General features: G+C 38.7%; 1 protein-coding gene across 2 annotated transcripts in view; it reads right to left on the bottom strand.

Moving 5' to 3' along the window:
• The window catches only part of SLC16A2 (solute carrier family 16 member 2), a 561,439-nt gene that overhangs the window by 320,821 nt on the left and 225,693 nt on the right, over positions 1 to 14,925 (bottom strand). The gene's annotated exons all lie outside the window — the stretch shown is intronic.

The following is a 14,925-nucleotide window of genomic DNA, read 5'->3' as shown; positions in this document are numbered from 1 at the left end:
TAAGCTTGCTCAAAGTCTCATCCAATGGTGCTGTGCGAATCGCCTCTTCCAGAGACTCAAACCAGAATGCCGCTGCAGCAGTGACAGGCGCAATGCATGCAAGGGGCTGTAATATAAAACCTTGTTGAACAAACATTTTCTTAAGGTAACCCTCTAATTTTTTATCCATTGGATCTGAGAAAGCACAACTATCCTCCACCGGGATAGTGGTACGTTTGGCTAAAGTAGAAACTGCTCCCTCCACCTTAGGGACCGTCTGCCATAAGTCTCGTGTGGCGGCGTTTATAGGGAACATTTTTCTAAATATCGGAGGAGGGGAAAAGGGCACACCAGGTCTATCCCACTCCTTGCTAATAATCTCTGTAAGCCTTTTTGGTATAGGAAAAACGTCAGTACACACCGGTACCGCATAGTATTTATCCAGCCTACATAATTTCTCTGGGATTGCCACCGTGTCACAATCATTCAGAGCCGCTAACACCTCCCCTAGCAACACGCGGAGGTTCTCAAGCTTAAATTTAAAATTTGAAATTTCTGAATCCGGTCTCCCCGAATCAGAACCGTCACCCACAGAATGAAGCTCTCTGTCCTCATGTTCTGCAAATTGTGACGCAGTATCAGACATGGCTCTCGTGTCATCGGCGCGCTCTGTCCTTAACCCAGAGCTATCGCGCTTGCCTCTTAACTCGGGCAGATTGGATAATACTTCTTTCATAACATTAGCCATATCATGTAAAGTGATTTGTAAGGGCCTTGATGTACTTGGCGCCACAATCTCACGCACCTCCCGAGCGGGAGACGAAGGTACTGACACGTGAGGAGAGTTAGACGGCATAACTTCCCCCTCGTTGTCTGGTGATAATTTCTTTACCGGTAAAGATTAACTTTTATTTAAAGTAATATCAATACAGTTGGTACACATATTTCTATTGGGCTCCACATCGGCTTTTAAACATAATGAACAAGCAGATTCCTCTGTATCAGACATGTTTAAACAGACTAGCAATGAAGCTAGCAAGCTTGGAAATTACTTCCAATAAGTTTACAAGCAATATAAAAAACGCTGCAGCGCTTATCAAAAACACAGTCACAGTTGAATAACAATGAACTAATTCAGTTATAGTCAACAATTCTTAACGGTAAATTAGCAGAGGATTGCACCCATTAGCAAAAGGATGATTAACCCCTCAATACCCAAAAACGGATATCAAATTACGATTTAACACTTTTAACACAGTCAAACACACACAGGTCTGCTGTGACTGATTACCTCCTCAAAAACGAATTTTGAAAACCCCTGAGCTCTCTAGAGACGTCCTGGATCAAGGAGGAAGAAGCAGTAAGACTGTGCTAGAATTTTAACTGCGCAACAAGGCGCTAAAAAAAAAAAAGAGGCCCCTCCCACTCATATTACAGCAGTGGGAGACATGATATAACGGTTTCTATGCAGAAAAATACGTTAGCCATGTGGAACAAAATCATGCCCAAAAATGATTTATCACCAAAGTACCTCACAAAACGAATAACATGCCAGTAAACGTTTTAACACAAACTTTTTCAATGTCATGCAAAGTTATCACTAAGCCTGCTACCAGTCGCTTCTACTGCAGATAAGGCTTAAGCATTATTTCAGTATTAACAGTATTTTCTCAGTCAAATTCTAGTCCCTAGAAAATAACTCAACTGCGCATACATTTATCAGCCTGATACCAGTCGCTACTACTGCATTTAAGGCTGTACTTACATCATATGGGTAACAGCAGTGTTTTCTTAGTCAATTCCATTCCCAGAAAATATTGTACTGCACATACCTCATTTGCGGGGGACCCCGCATGCTATTCCCATTTTCTGAAGTTACCCCACTCCTCAGAATGTCGAGAACAGCCAGTGGATCTTAGTTACGTCTGCTAAGATCAGAGAAAACGCAGGCAAATTCTTCTTCCAAATACTGCCTGAGATAGAAAAACAGCACACTCCGGTGCCATTTAAAATAACAAACTTTTGATTGAAGAATAATTAAGTAAAAACTCCAACTCCTCCAGCGACCTCCTTCTTTGTTGAGGGTTGCAGGAGAATGACTGGATATGACATGTGAGGGGAGAAGCTATATAGCAGCTCTGCTTGGGTGATCCTCTTGCAACTTCCTGTTGGGAAGGAGAATATATCCCATAAGTAATGGATGATCCGTGGACTGAACACACTTAACAAGAGAAATTATTTACAAACAACTTGTGCGATTATGGCACAAATGGTTGTAAATGCTTCTCTGGGATCCCCTTTGTTCAGAAATAGCAGACAAATATGGCTTCGGCATTGCTTTTTGGAAATTAGAAGGCCGCTAAATGCCACTGCGCACCACACTTGTATAATGCCCAGCAGTGACGGGGTTAATTAGGTAGCTTGTAGGGAGCTTGAAGGGTTAATTTTAGCTTTAGTGTAGAGATAAGCCTCCCACCTGACACATCCCACCCCTTGATCCCTCCCAAACAGCTCTCATTCCTCCACCACCCCACAATTGTCCGGTCATCTTAAGTAAAGGGCTTTTTTTTTTATTTTTTTTTATTTTTTTTATTTTGTAATAAAATATATATTTTGCTGTGTAGGATCCCCCCTTAGCACCCAACCTCATTGATCCCCCCCAAGAGCTCTCTAACCCTCCCCCAACTAACTATCTGCCAGTACCCACTTTGCATTTTTTTCTGTAGTGTAACTGCCCCCCCTCCAAACCCTACTCCCTCCCTCTCCCAGACCTATGTTAAAAAATGATTTCCCCCCTCCTCTCCCACCCACAACCACCACCCACCCACCCATCCGACAATCATTTCCGACTGCTGGCCAGAAGATTGCCAGCGATGGGCCGCCCACCTGCCTCCCTGCAGCTTCTCCCACCCACCAACGATCGGCACCATCGCTGGCCGATGCAGAGAGGGCCACAGAGCGTCTCTCTCTGCATCTGTGTGCCAAAAAAGATAACATAATTTATGTAAGAACTTACCTGATAAATTCATTTCTTTCATATTAGCAAGAGTCCATGAGCTAGTGACGTATGGGATATACATTCCTACCAGGAGTGGCAAAGTTTCCCAAACCTCAAAATGCCTATAAATACACCCCTCACCACACCCACAAATCAGTTTAATGGGATAGCCAAGAAGTGGGGTGATAAAAAAAAAAGTGCGAAAGCATAAAAAATAAGGAATTGGAATAGTTGTGCTTTATACAAAAAAATCAAAATCAAAATCACCACAAAAAAGGGTGGGTCTCATGGACTCTTGCTAATATGAAAGAAATGAATTTATCAGGTAAGTTCTTACATAAATTATGTTTTCTTTCATGTAATTAGCAAGAGTCCATGAGCTAGTGACGTATGGGATAATAAATACCCAAGATGTGGAACTTCCATGCAAGAGTCACTAGAGAGGGAGGGATAAAATAAAGACAGCCAATTCCACTGAAAAATAATCCACACCCCAAACAAAGTTTAAATCTTATAATGAAAAAAACTGAAATTATAAGCAGAAGAATCAAACTGAAACAGCTGCCTGAAGTACTTTTCTACCAAAAACTGCTTCAGAAGAAGAAAACACATCAAAATGGTAGAATTTAGTAAAAGTATGCAAAGAAGACCAGGTTGCTGCTTTGCAAATCTGATCAACCGAAGCTTCATTCCTAAATGCCCAGGAAGTAGAAACTGACCTAGTTGAATGAGCTGTAATCCTTTGAGGCGGAGATATACCCGACTCAACATAAGCATGATGAATCAAAGACTTTAACCAAGACGCCAAAGAAATGGCAGAAGCCTTCTGACCTTTCCTAGAACCAGAAAAGATAACAAATAGACTAGAAGTCTTTCGGAAATCCTTAGTAGCTTCAACATAATATTTCAAAGCTCTTACTACATCCAAAGAATGTAATGATCTTTCCTTAGAATTCTTAGGATTAGGACACAATGAAGGAACCACAATCTCTCTACTAATGTTGTTAGAATTCACAACCTTAGGTAAAAATTTAAATGAAGTCCGCAACACTGCCTTATCCTAATGAAAAATCAGAAAAGGAGATTCACAAGAAAGAGCAGATAACTCAGAAACTCTACTAGCAGAAGAGATGGCCAAAAGAAACAAAACTTTCCAAGAAAGTAATTTAATATCTAGAGAACGCATAGGTTCAAAAGGAGGAGCTTGTAGAGCTCCCAGAACCAAATTCAAACTCCAAGGAGGAGAAATTGACTTAATAACAGGTTTGATACGAACCAAAGCCTGTACAAAACAATGAATATCAGGAAGATTAGCAATCTTTCTGTGAAACAGCACAGAAAGAGCAGAAATTTTTCCTTTCAAGGAACTGGCAGACAAACCTTTATCCAGACCATCCTGAAGAAACTGTAAAATTCTAGGAATTCTAAAAGAATGCCAGGAAAATTGATGAGAAGAACACCAAGAAATGTAAGTCTTCCAGACTCGATAATATATCTTCCTAGACACAGATTTACGAGCCTGTAACATAGTATTAATTACGGAGTCAGAGAAACCTCTATGACTAAGAATCAAGCGTTCAATCTCCATACCTTCAAATTTAATGATTTGAGATCCTGATGGAAAAATGGGCCTTGAGATAGGTCTGGTCTTAATGGAAAAGTCCAAGGTTGGCAACTGGTCATCCGAACAAGATCCGCATACCAAAACCTGTGAGGCCATGCTGGAGCCACCAGCAGTACAAACGAACGCTCCTTTAGAATCTTGGAAATCACTCTTGGAAGAAGAACTAGAGGCGTTAAGATATAGGCAGGGTGATACTTCCAAGGAAGCGATAATGCACCCACGGCCTTCGCCTGAGGATCCATGGATCTGGACAGATACCTGGGAAGTTTCTTGTTTAAATGAGAAGCCATCAAATCTATTTCTGGAAGACCCCAGATTTGAACAATCTGAAGAAATACCTCTGGGTGAAGAGACCATTCGCCCGGATGCAACGTCTGACGACTGAGATAATCCGCTTCCCAATTGTCTATACCTGGGATGTGAACCGCAGAAATTAGACAGGAGCTGGATTCCGCCCATACAAGTATTCGAGATACTTCTTTCATAGCCAGAGGACTGTGAGTCCCCCCTTGATGATTGATATATGCCACGGTGGCGACATTGTCCGTCTGAAAACAAATGAACGATTCTCTCTTCAGAAGAGGCCACGACTGAAGAGCTCTGAAAATCGCACGGAGTTCCAAAATGTTGATTGGTAATCTCGCCTCCTGAGATTCCCAAACCCCCTGCGCTGTCAGAGACCCCCATACCGCTCCCCAACCTGTCAGACTCGCATCTGTTGAGATCACAGTCCAGGTTGGAAGAACAAAAGAAGCCCCTTGAATTAAACGATGGTGATCTGTCCACCACGTCAGAGAGTGTCGTACAATCGTATTTAAAGATATTAACTGTGATATCTTTGTATAATCTCTGCACCACTGGTTCAGCATACAGAGCTGAAGAGGTCGCATGTGAAAACGAGCAAAGGGGATCGCGTCCGATGCAGCAGTCATAAGACCTAGAATTTCCATGCATAAGGCTACCGAAGGGAATGATTGAAACCGAAGGTTTCGACAGGCTGAAATCAATTTCAGACGTCTCTTGTCCGTCAGAGACAAAGTCATGGACACTGAATCTATTTGGAAACCTAAAAAGGTTACCCTTGTCTGAGGAATCAATGAACTCTTTGGTAAATTGATCCTCCAACCATGTTCTTGAAGAAACGACGCAAGTTGATTCGTATGAGATTCTGCTAAATGTGAAGACTGAGCAAGTACCAAGATATCGTCCAAATAAGGAAATACCACAATACCCTGTTTTCTGATTACAGATAGAAGGGCACCGAGAACCTTTGAAAAAAATCCTCGGAGCCGTTGGTAGGCCGAACGGCAAAGCCACAAATTGGTAATGCTTGTCTAGAAAAGAGAATCTCAGAAACTGAAAGTGATCTGGATGAATCGGAATATGCAGATATGCATCCTGCAAATCTATTGTGGACATATAATGCCCTTGCTGAACAAAAGGCAGAATAGTCCTTATAGTTACCATTTTGAATGTTGGTATCCTTACATAACGATTCAATATTTTTAGATCCAGAACTGGTCTGAAGGAATTCTCCTTCTTTGGTACAATGAATAGATTTGAGTAAAACCCCAGACCCTGTTCCAGAACTGGAACTGGCACAATTACTCCAGCCAACTCTAGATCTGAAACACATTTCAGAAATGCCTGAGCCTTCACTGGATTTATTGGAATGCGAGAAAGAAAAAATCTTCTTGCAGGTGGCCTTACCTTGAAACCTATTCTGTACCCTTGTGAAACAATGTTCTGAATCCAAAGACTGTGAATCGATTTGACCCAAATTTCTTTGAAAAATCGTAATCTGCCCCTACCAGCTGCGCTGGAATGAGGGCCGCACCTTCATGTGGACTTGGGAGCTGGCTTTGGCTTTCTAAAAGGATTGGATTTATTCCAGACTGGAGACGGTTTCCAAATGGAAACCGTTCCTTTAGGGGAAGGGTCAGGCTTCTGTTCCTTATTCTGACGAAAGGAACAAAAACAATTAGCAGACCTATATTTACCTTTAGATTTTTTATCCTGAGGTAAAAAAGTTCCTTTCCCCCCAGTAACAGTTGAAATAATAGAATCCAACTGAGAACCAAACAATTTATTACCTTGGAAAGAAAGGGAAAGCAAAGTTGACTTAGAAGACATATCTGCATTCCAAGTTTTAAGCCATAAAGCTCTTCTAGCTAGAATAGCTAAAGACATATACCTGACATCAACTCTGATGATATCAAAGATGGCATCACAAATAAAGTTATTAGCATGTTGAAGAAGTTTAACAATGCTATGAGAATTATGATCTGACACTTGTTGTGCCAAAGCCTCCAACCAAAAAGTGGAAGCTGCAGCAACATCAGCCAAAGAAATAGCAGGCCTAAGAAGATTACCTGAACATAAATAAGCTTTCCTTAGAAAGGAATCAATCTTCCTATCTAAAGGATCCTTAAAGGAAGTACTATCTGCCGTAGGAATAGTAGTACGTTTAGCAAGAGTAGAGATAGCCCCATCAACTTTAGGGATTTTGTCCAAAAACTCTAATCTGTCAGATGGCACAGGATACAATTTCTTAAATCTCTTAGAAGGAGTAAAAGAATTACCCAGATTATTCCATTCCCTAGAAATTACTTCAGAAATAGCATCAGGGACAGGAAAAACTTCCGGAATAACTACAGGAGGTTTAAAAACCGAATTTAAATGCTTATTAGATTTAGTATCAAGAGGACTAGAATCCTCAATTTCTAAAGCGATTAAAACTTCTTTAAGTAAAGAACGAATAAATTCCATTTTAAATAAATATGAAGATTTATCAGTGTCAATATCTGAGACAGAATCCTCTGAACCAGAAAAATCCTCATCAGAAACAGGACAAATCAGAATGATGATGTTCATTTAAAAATTCATCTGAGAAATGAGAAGTTTTAAAAGACTTTTTACGCTTACTGGAAGGAGGAATAACAGACATAGCCTTCCTAATAGATTTAGAAACAAAATCTCTTATATTAACAGGAACATCCTGAGTATTAGATGTTGATGGAACAGCAACAGGTAATGGAATATTACTAATGGAAATTGAATCTGCATTAGCAAGTTTATCATTGCATTCATCACAAACTACAGCCGGAGGAACAGATACCACAAGTTTACAACAAATGCACTTAACTTTGGTAGAACCAGCATCAGGCAGCGATTTTTCCAGAAGTAGCTTCTGATCCAGGGTCAATCTGAGACATCTTGCAATATGTAAGAGAAAAAACAACATATAAAGCAAAATCTATCAAATTCCTTAAATGGACAGTTTCAGGAATGGGAAAAAATGCCAATGAACAAGCCTCTAGAAACCAGAAGCAAAAGAAAAATGAAACTTAAATAATGGGAAAAAAGGTGGAGACAAAAATGACGCCCACATTTTTTAGCGCCAAAAAAAAGACGCCCACATTATTGGCGCCTAAATGCTTTTGGCGTCGAGAATGACGCCACATCCGGTGATGCCGACATTTTTGGCGCAAAACGTCAAAAAAAAAAAAAAGATAATTCTTATGCATTATCCCAAATAATGAAACTGTCTGTCTGAAATAAGGAATATTGATCATCCTGAATCAAGGCAAATAAATGTTTAAACACATATATTTAGAACTTTATATAAAAGTGCCCAACCATAGCTTAGAGTGTCACAAAAATAAGATTTACTTACCCCAGGACACTCATCTACATGTAGTAGAAAGCCAAACCAGTACTGAAACGAGAATCAGTAGAGGTAATGGTATATATAAGAGTATATCGTCGATCTGAAAAGGGAGGTAAGAGATGAATCTCTACGACCGATAACAGAGAACCTATGAAAAAGATCCCGTAGAAGGAGACCATTGAATTCAAATAGGCAATACTCTCCTCACATCCCTCTGACATTCACTGCACGCTGAGAGGAAAAACCGGGCTCCAGCCTGCTGTGAAGCGCATATCAACGTAGAATCTAGCACAAACTTACTTCACCACCTCCATGGGAGGCAAAGTTTGTAAAACTGATTTGTGGGTGTGGTGAGGGGTGTATTTATAGGCATTTTGAGGTTTGGGAAACTTTGCCCCTCCTGGTAGGAATGTATATCCCATACGTCACTAGCTCATGGACTCTTGCTAATTACATGAAAGAAATTGTAGTGATGCCTCAATATCGAGGCATCACTGCAATACATTAAAAGCTGCTGGAAGCGATCAGGATCGCTTCCAGAGCTTCGAACCCCAGAGGACGTTAAGTGACCTCCTATGGAGGATGTGCCTGGCACGTCCTTGGTCATTAAGTGACCTCCTATGGAGGATGTGCCTGGCACGTCCTTGGTCGTTAAGTGACCTCCTATGGAGGACATGCCTGGCACGTCCTTGGTCGTTAAGGGGTTAAAGGGACATGAAACCCAATTCAAGATTCAGATGGAGCATGCAATTTTAAATAACTTTCTAATTTACTTCTATTATCAAATTTTCTTCATTCTCTTGGTATCTTTGGTTGAAAAAAGCAAAGGATTGTGCATGTGTCTGGAGCACTATATGGCAGCAGAATGCTATCCTATTGCAAGAGCACTAGATGGCAGCACTATTTTGTGCCATGTAGTGCCCCGAACACTTACCTAGAAATCTCTTCAATGAAGAATATTATGAGAATTAAGTACATTTGATCATAGAAGTAAATTGAAAACTTTTTTAAAAATGGTGTCATCTGTCTGAATCACAAATCATTTGTTTGTGTTTCATAGCCCTTTATAGGGGCATAAAAATAATAAACAAAGTAACACAGTAGATATAAAATCATATACATCTTTATAAAAAGAAAAGAAATGCCTAAAAAAATATCTGTCTTATTCTGTTTTCCAAATCAATGCATATTTCATGTTTGCTTTTTAATATGACAGCTTTTATATTTTTTTTTTAACAATTTTTACTTTCTTTTTTTTATATATCAACTTTTACTTAGCTTGCATTAGGAATTAAACTATTTACTGAATATGTCTTGGTTCCAGCATAAATTTACTATTAAAGCATATTTCAAGGGGAAAAAGTGAACACATTTTTAAGTTTTAACAAACATTTAACTGGATATTTTGAAACCAAGTAAGGGAATTTACCCAATATTTAGTTCTTCTCTATAAGTTTCTATGAAGGTGACAATATTTATTATTTATTATTACAACATTTAACTAAAAACATACGTTAAATATTTCCCAATCTTGGTTTGGGCAGATTTTTAAAGCGGACAGAACATTATACAGTATACGTATTCAAGCAACCAATTTGTTTTTTTGTAATATATATTTGAATCCATTTAAAACGCATGATCTGTTGTTTTAACCTATATTTATTTTTCTAGTTCTGAAGTTTTCTTATTTTGTTAAGCAACAAAGGATGTTTTTCTCAGACTGATCGTGTATTTACCTTCCTACAGAAATGTGGAATCCATACATTTCCTGCTAACATAAGAGAATAATATATATAATTATAAAATTCTATTGGTGTGCTCTGCAGGGGCAGGAAGTAGGGTGCTGAACTCCTACAGATTTGCACCTTCACATTTTTAGCTGGTAATTCTGCTGTGACTGAAAATGTTTGGTTTTTTTAATCTTTATGTTTTTAAGAAGTTCAATGAGCCTTTATTAAGAAACAACTAAGAACTACCAAAAAAATATACACTGGTATCCAAGTAAAACAGACTAACAAAAGTCTATAGGAATATGGATGTGGTACAGTGCGTGATAAAAAATTGTTTTAGGGTTCACTCTGTGCATATGGAAGTAATTCGTGTTTTATGAACATCTTGCCTTCTTGTATAAGGAAACACACCATAAATCAGAATTTCCATTAATCGGATACATTTTAGCAAGAACCGCTGATATTACACATAGAGGCACAAGAAGGGAAAATGTATGAATTATGGCCTCTCCCTAAGATTCCAGGGGCAATTAAACATCTATCCATTAAAACTGTATAATGGTTATTGTAGAGACATACAGAAATAAATGGTGGCAGTACAATAAAAAAAGATATATACTTCAATATATGACTTTTATGAGACAAAAGTTCTAACGAACTACAGGAAAACGTAAAGTTAATATCTGTAGGGAATGGACGAGATTTTATATATATATATATATATATATATATATGCACACACTATATGTCCAAAAAGTTATCTGATACTGAAATTAGTGCTCACATCAGCTAAGTAACCGATTACATTGTGATTAACAACATTAAACAGCATCAAAGATCACAAGAAAAAATCATCATACAACAACCTTAAATAGCAGTGCCCTGTTCACACTATACGTAATCAACCAAAGTTGACATTATGCCAACACTACATTTCATCTGGCTATGACACACAAAACTGTTTTTCTAAAGTAAATTGTACCATATATCCATGTATCACCCGTGTTTCATGTCAACAATTCCTAACTAACATAGTTTAAACTCATTAAACCTCAATATCCTACCTAAAACCCCCTCAAAAAAACAAATGATTACTGTCAGATACTGCACTAAACTACCCTACCAATGTTGCACCTCCTCATCTAGCACCTGCAACCTACAATAAATCATTACCCTGCTCATCCTCATCTATCCATTCCATCATCTAGCATCAAGCAAACCTCACAACTGATTTAATGTATCAAAGAAAAGTGTACATAACATGATAACATACAAAACAGTGTGGGGATCAAACATACACCACGTTCACCCTGTCCCAACTCAGGTTGCAGTCACTGATATCAGACAAAGTGTCTCCCCCAACTGCCCGACCACTGTATAAGGATATTACAAGTCATGCCACAGGCTGATCCCAATGAATGCACACTTTACCTACAGGACACTTCTCATGGATAGCACATTCATTCCCATAGCACAAATCTTAAATGAGGAAAGATCTCAATGCTCAATACATTGGCGGTTAACAATGGCACAATCATCCATCTCAAGAGAGATTGTTGGCAACGCTGTCTTTATGATTAAAATGATGAGTAAGTATAGGGTTAACTCTTGGATGTCAGAGAGGGACTAAATGCATTATTAATTGTCAATTAATTATAAAACAATAAACTTATTGTATTTCTCTAACTTAAGTGACACCTAACATAAAACATACATCCCCAAACCCCTATCTCACAAACAAATCACAGAAGAAGACACTAAAGTGTTATTAATTGTCACAACCATCCAAACAACAACTGTAGCATAATATAATCCAAAATTTAAAGGGAAATGGAATTTAGAGTAAAACTTTCACAATTTAGATAGAGCCTATAATACAAAAAATGTTCTACTACTTTACAATTTATTTCACAGTTACCCCTTTCTCTGCACTAAAGTAGGCTCAGAAGAGAACAATGCTGCCATTTACACACACATACTACGCAAACACAACATGCGCATATACCCATGTACACAGATACATGACAAGACCTCACTGGACCTCAGGGCAAAAGCTATGGTTGGGTCCTCCATTTCAATATCACCCTTTCTGGCTGTTTGCCATTAACAGAGGCTAAGTTGGCATCGATAGCAAGAGGAGCAGTGCGTCATCCTTCATCCTCAGTTAGCCCACACCAGAGAATATGCAATATTGCACAGTCTCCCTGTATAATAACCCTGTGGTGGCCATCTTGAAAGTTTTTTCATCATATTGGTAAAGACAAATCCATACACGTTTAAGACCTATTTTGCAGGTGGCGTGGCAGGGTTACATAGAGAACAAAGCAAATTAAAACAAAAGAAATAAATTAGAAATAGAAAGTAGTTTAAAACTGAATGATCTATCAAATCAAGACATTTTTACTTTACTGTCGCTTTAACCTCTGTGATTAACATTATACATGATGCTTAGGCACTCTGAAGTCCAGTTGAGCATCATGGGAAATGTAGTTTTGAAACATATGGAGGGCCAAGGTTCCCCATCCCTGCACTAAATGAATAAATACACAAAGAGATGTACACACACACACACACACATATATATATATATATATATATATATATATATATATATATATATATATATATAATCTCAAAGAGGATGGTGCACTCTCACTAACAGGTATCCTGGTGCCAGGGTGCTGAATACAGGTCAAGGTATAGGTGATAGAAGACAGCACTCACTGCTCTTAAAGAATAGCAATAATAGCTTTTATTTAAGTGACGTTTCGGGGATAGCTCCCCTTCGAAGGGGAGCTATCCCCGAAACGTCACTTAAATAAAAGCTATTATTGCTATTCTTTAAGACCAGTGAGTGCTGTCTTTTATCATATATATACACAGAAGTAAAAAGCACTCACCGGGTCTTGTAGCAAAAACTAAATTTAATGTGTGACGTTTCGGGGTTACCCCTGTCCTCAGACAACTTATTACAGATAAAAACCAACACTCACCCTTTTTATTCATAACCAGCTCCCAAATGCAGCCCTGTCGGTGGCTTCATAACCAGCTCCCAAATGCAGCCCTGTCGGTGGCATTCCGTAAGTCCGACAGCCGCGCAACACTGCGTCATCAGTTGTCATGACAACCGGACGCCACTCGACAGTTTCTAAGTGCAATAAAAACAAAATGATAGAAGTATGCATAATATTCATTCATATGATATCCCCAACAGCAGAGGCAAATAATTTATACCTTATATACATTTAGCATAATCATGATCCCACCACAACACATATGGCAAGTTAAAATGCGGTCTTAAAGAAGCAGCAGGTAGATATAGTGTAAACAAACGAGCAGATATATATTTTAATCCTGGACAAAATAATCAGTGAAGAACTGAAGAAAGAAGTACAAATATAGCACTCATAACGTTGAATAATGTTTACTTTAATTATGGTCAAACACAATAGAAAAAATAAAACTTAACTTTTATTAAATGATTGTAAAATATGTAAAGGGCAAGTGAGGTTTAAAATTACAAATTGCTTATTTGTGCCTTGGGGTGAATTGCAAACAACCAATTAAGCGTAGTAACCTAATAGTTAAGCGGCTGTCACAATCTTAATATATTAAGGTATACCCAAATTTGTATCTTGTAAAGGATCTCCAATATCTGTATATATATGTGTGCCAGAAAGTGCCCACTACAGGTTTTCCTAGGCAAGTAGGTACTGATAATAACTGAAATATAATCAGAATATATACGTGTTTTATTAGTACTCTGGGAGGATATATCGTGGCTGAGCTCCCAAAGAAGATAGATAGCGGATGCGGGTACTATATAGGAGAAATCACCTATTAATATTGTTAGTCTAACTTGGGTATCAGCAGAGCTACGTTTGAATATGGTATGCCTGTGGCACAATATATCTGCTAATACCTTCCAAGTGAAAATACTTATTAAAGCAGTGACCGTCACTGGATAAATATGAAGGAGGAATGTATACCTATTAGTACCAGTTAGTACCAGTTGATGTGTACCTTTTAATACCAGAGGTAACAATATTTAGCCTCTACATGGAATAAGTATATCAGTTGTTACCATTATTTATTAATACCGTAAGTATCGTGTCCTTATCAACATGGGGTACCTGATGTCAAAGGCTTACCTATTGATACCATAGGTAGGTCAGCCTTAACTGAATAATAGTAAAGGGAGAATATATACCTTTGGATACCTGTATACCAGTATACCTATTAATACCAGAGGTGATAATATTCGACCCCTGCAGGGAATAAGAATATGAATATTCTTATTCCCTGCAGGGGTTGAATATTATCAACCCCTGCAGGGTATCAATAGGTAACCCTTTGACACCAGGTAATTCTTCCTGCAAATTGCGGGGACGGCCATGGGGTCGAATGTGGCACCCACGTACGCCAACTTATTCATGGCCGAATTCGAAACAATGGGTACGACACTCTTTTGAGATGCAAGGGTCACTCAATTTAAAAGATATATAGATGACCTCTTCCTACTATGGGATGGCACGAGGAGGATCTATTATCCTGGTTAGCACTTGTGAATGATGCTCATCCAAACCATTAAGTTTAAAATGGTATATAACAACCGCAGTGTGGACTTTCTAGACCTGAGGATTTTCAAGAGAGGGGCACAATTACTAACGACACTATACATGAAGGAGACGGATCGCAACTCCTTGTTGCATACTCACAGCTGTCACCCCCCCCCCCGGCCCTCAAACGTGCCTTACATCACAGTTTAAAAGAACGGCAAGAAATAACACCGACGGCACCCTCCGGGAAGCAACAAATGCAGGAGATGGAATCAAGATTTATCCAAAGAGGATACAACAAACAAGATTTGGGCTCCGAAAAAAATGGATATACTAAAGTTGAAACAAGAGGATTTATTAATCAC

The sequence above is a fragment of the Bombina bombina genome, chromosome 1 (assembly GCF_027579735.1).
Source record: "Bombina bombina isolate aBomBom1 chromosome 1, aBomBom1.pri, whole genome shotgun sequence".
Classification (NCBI taxonomy): Eukaryota; Metazoa; Chordata; class Amphibia; order Anura; family Bombinatoridae; genus Bombina; species Bombina bombina.
This window is presented reverse-complemented; position numbering and strand designations above follow the sequence as displayed.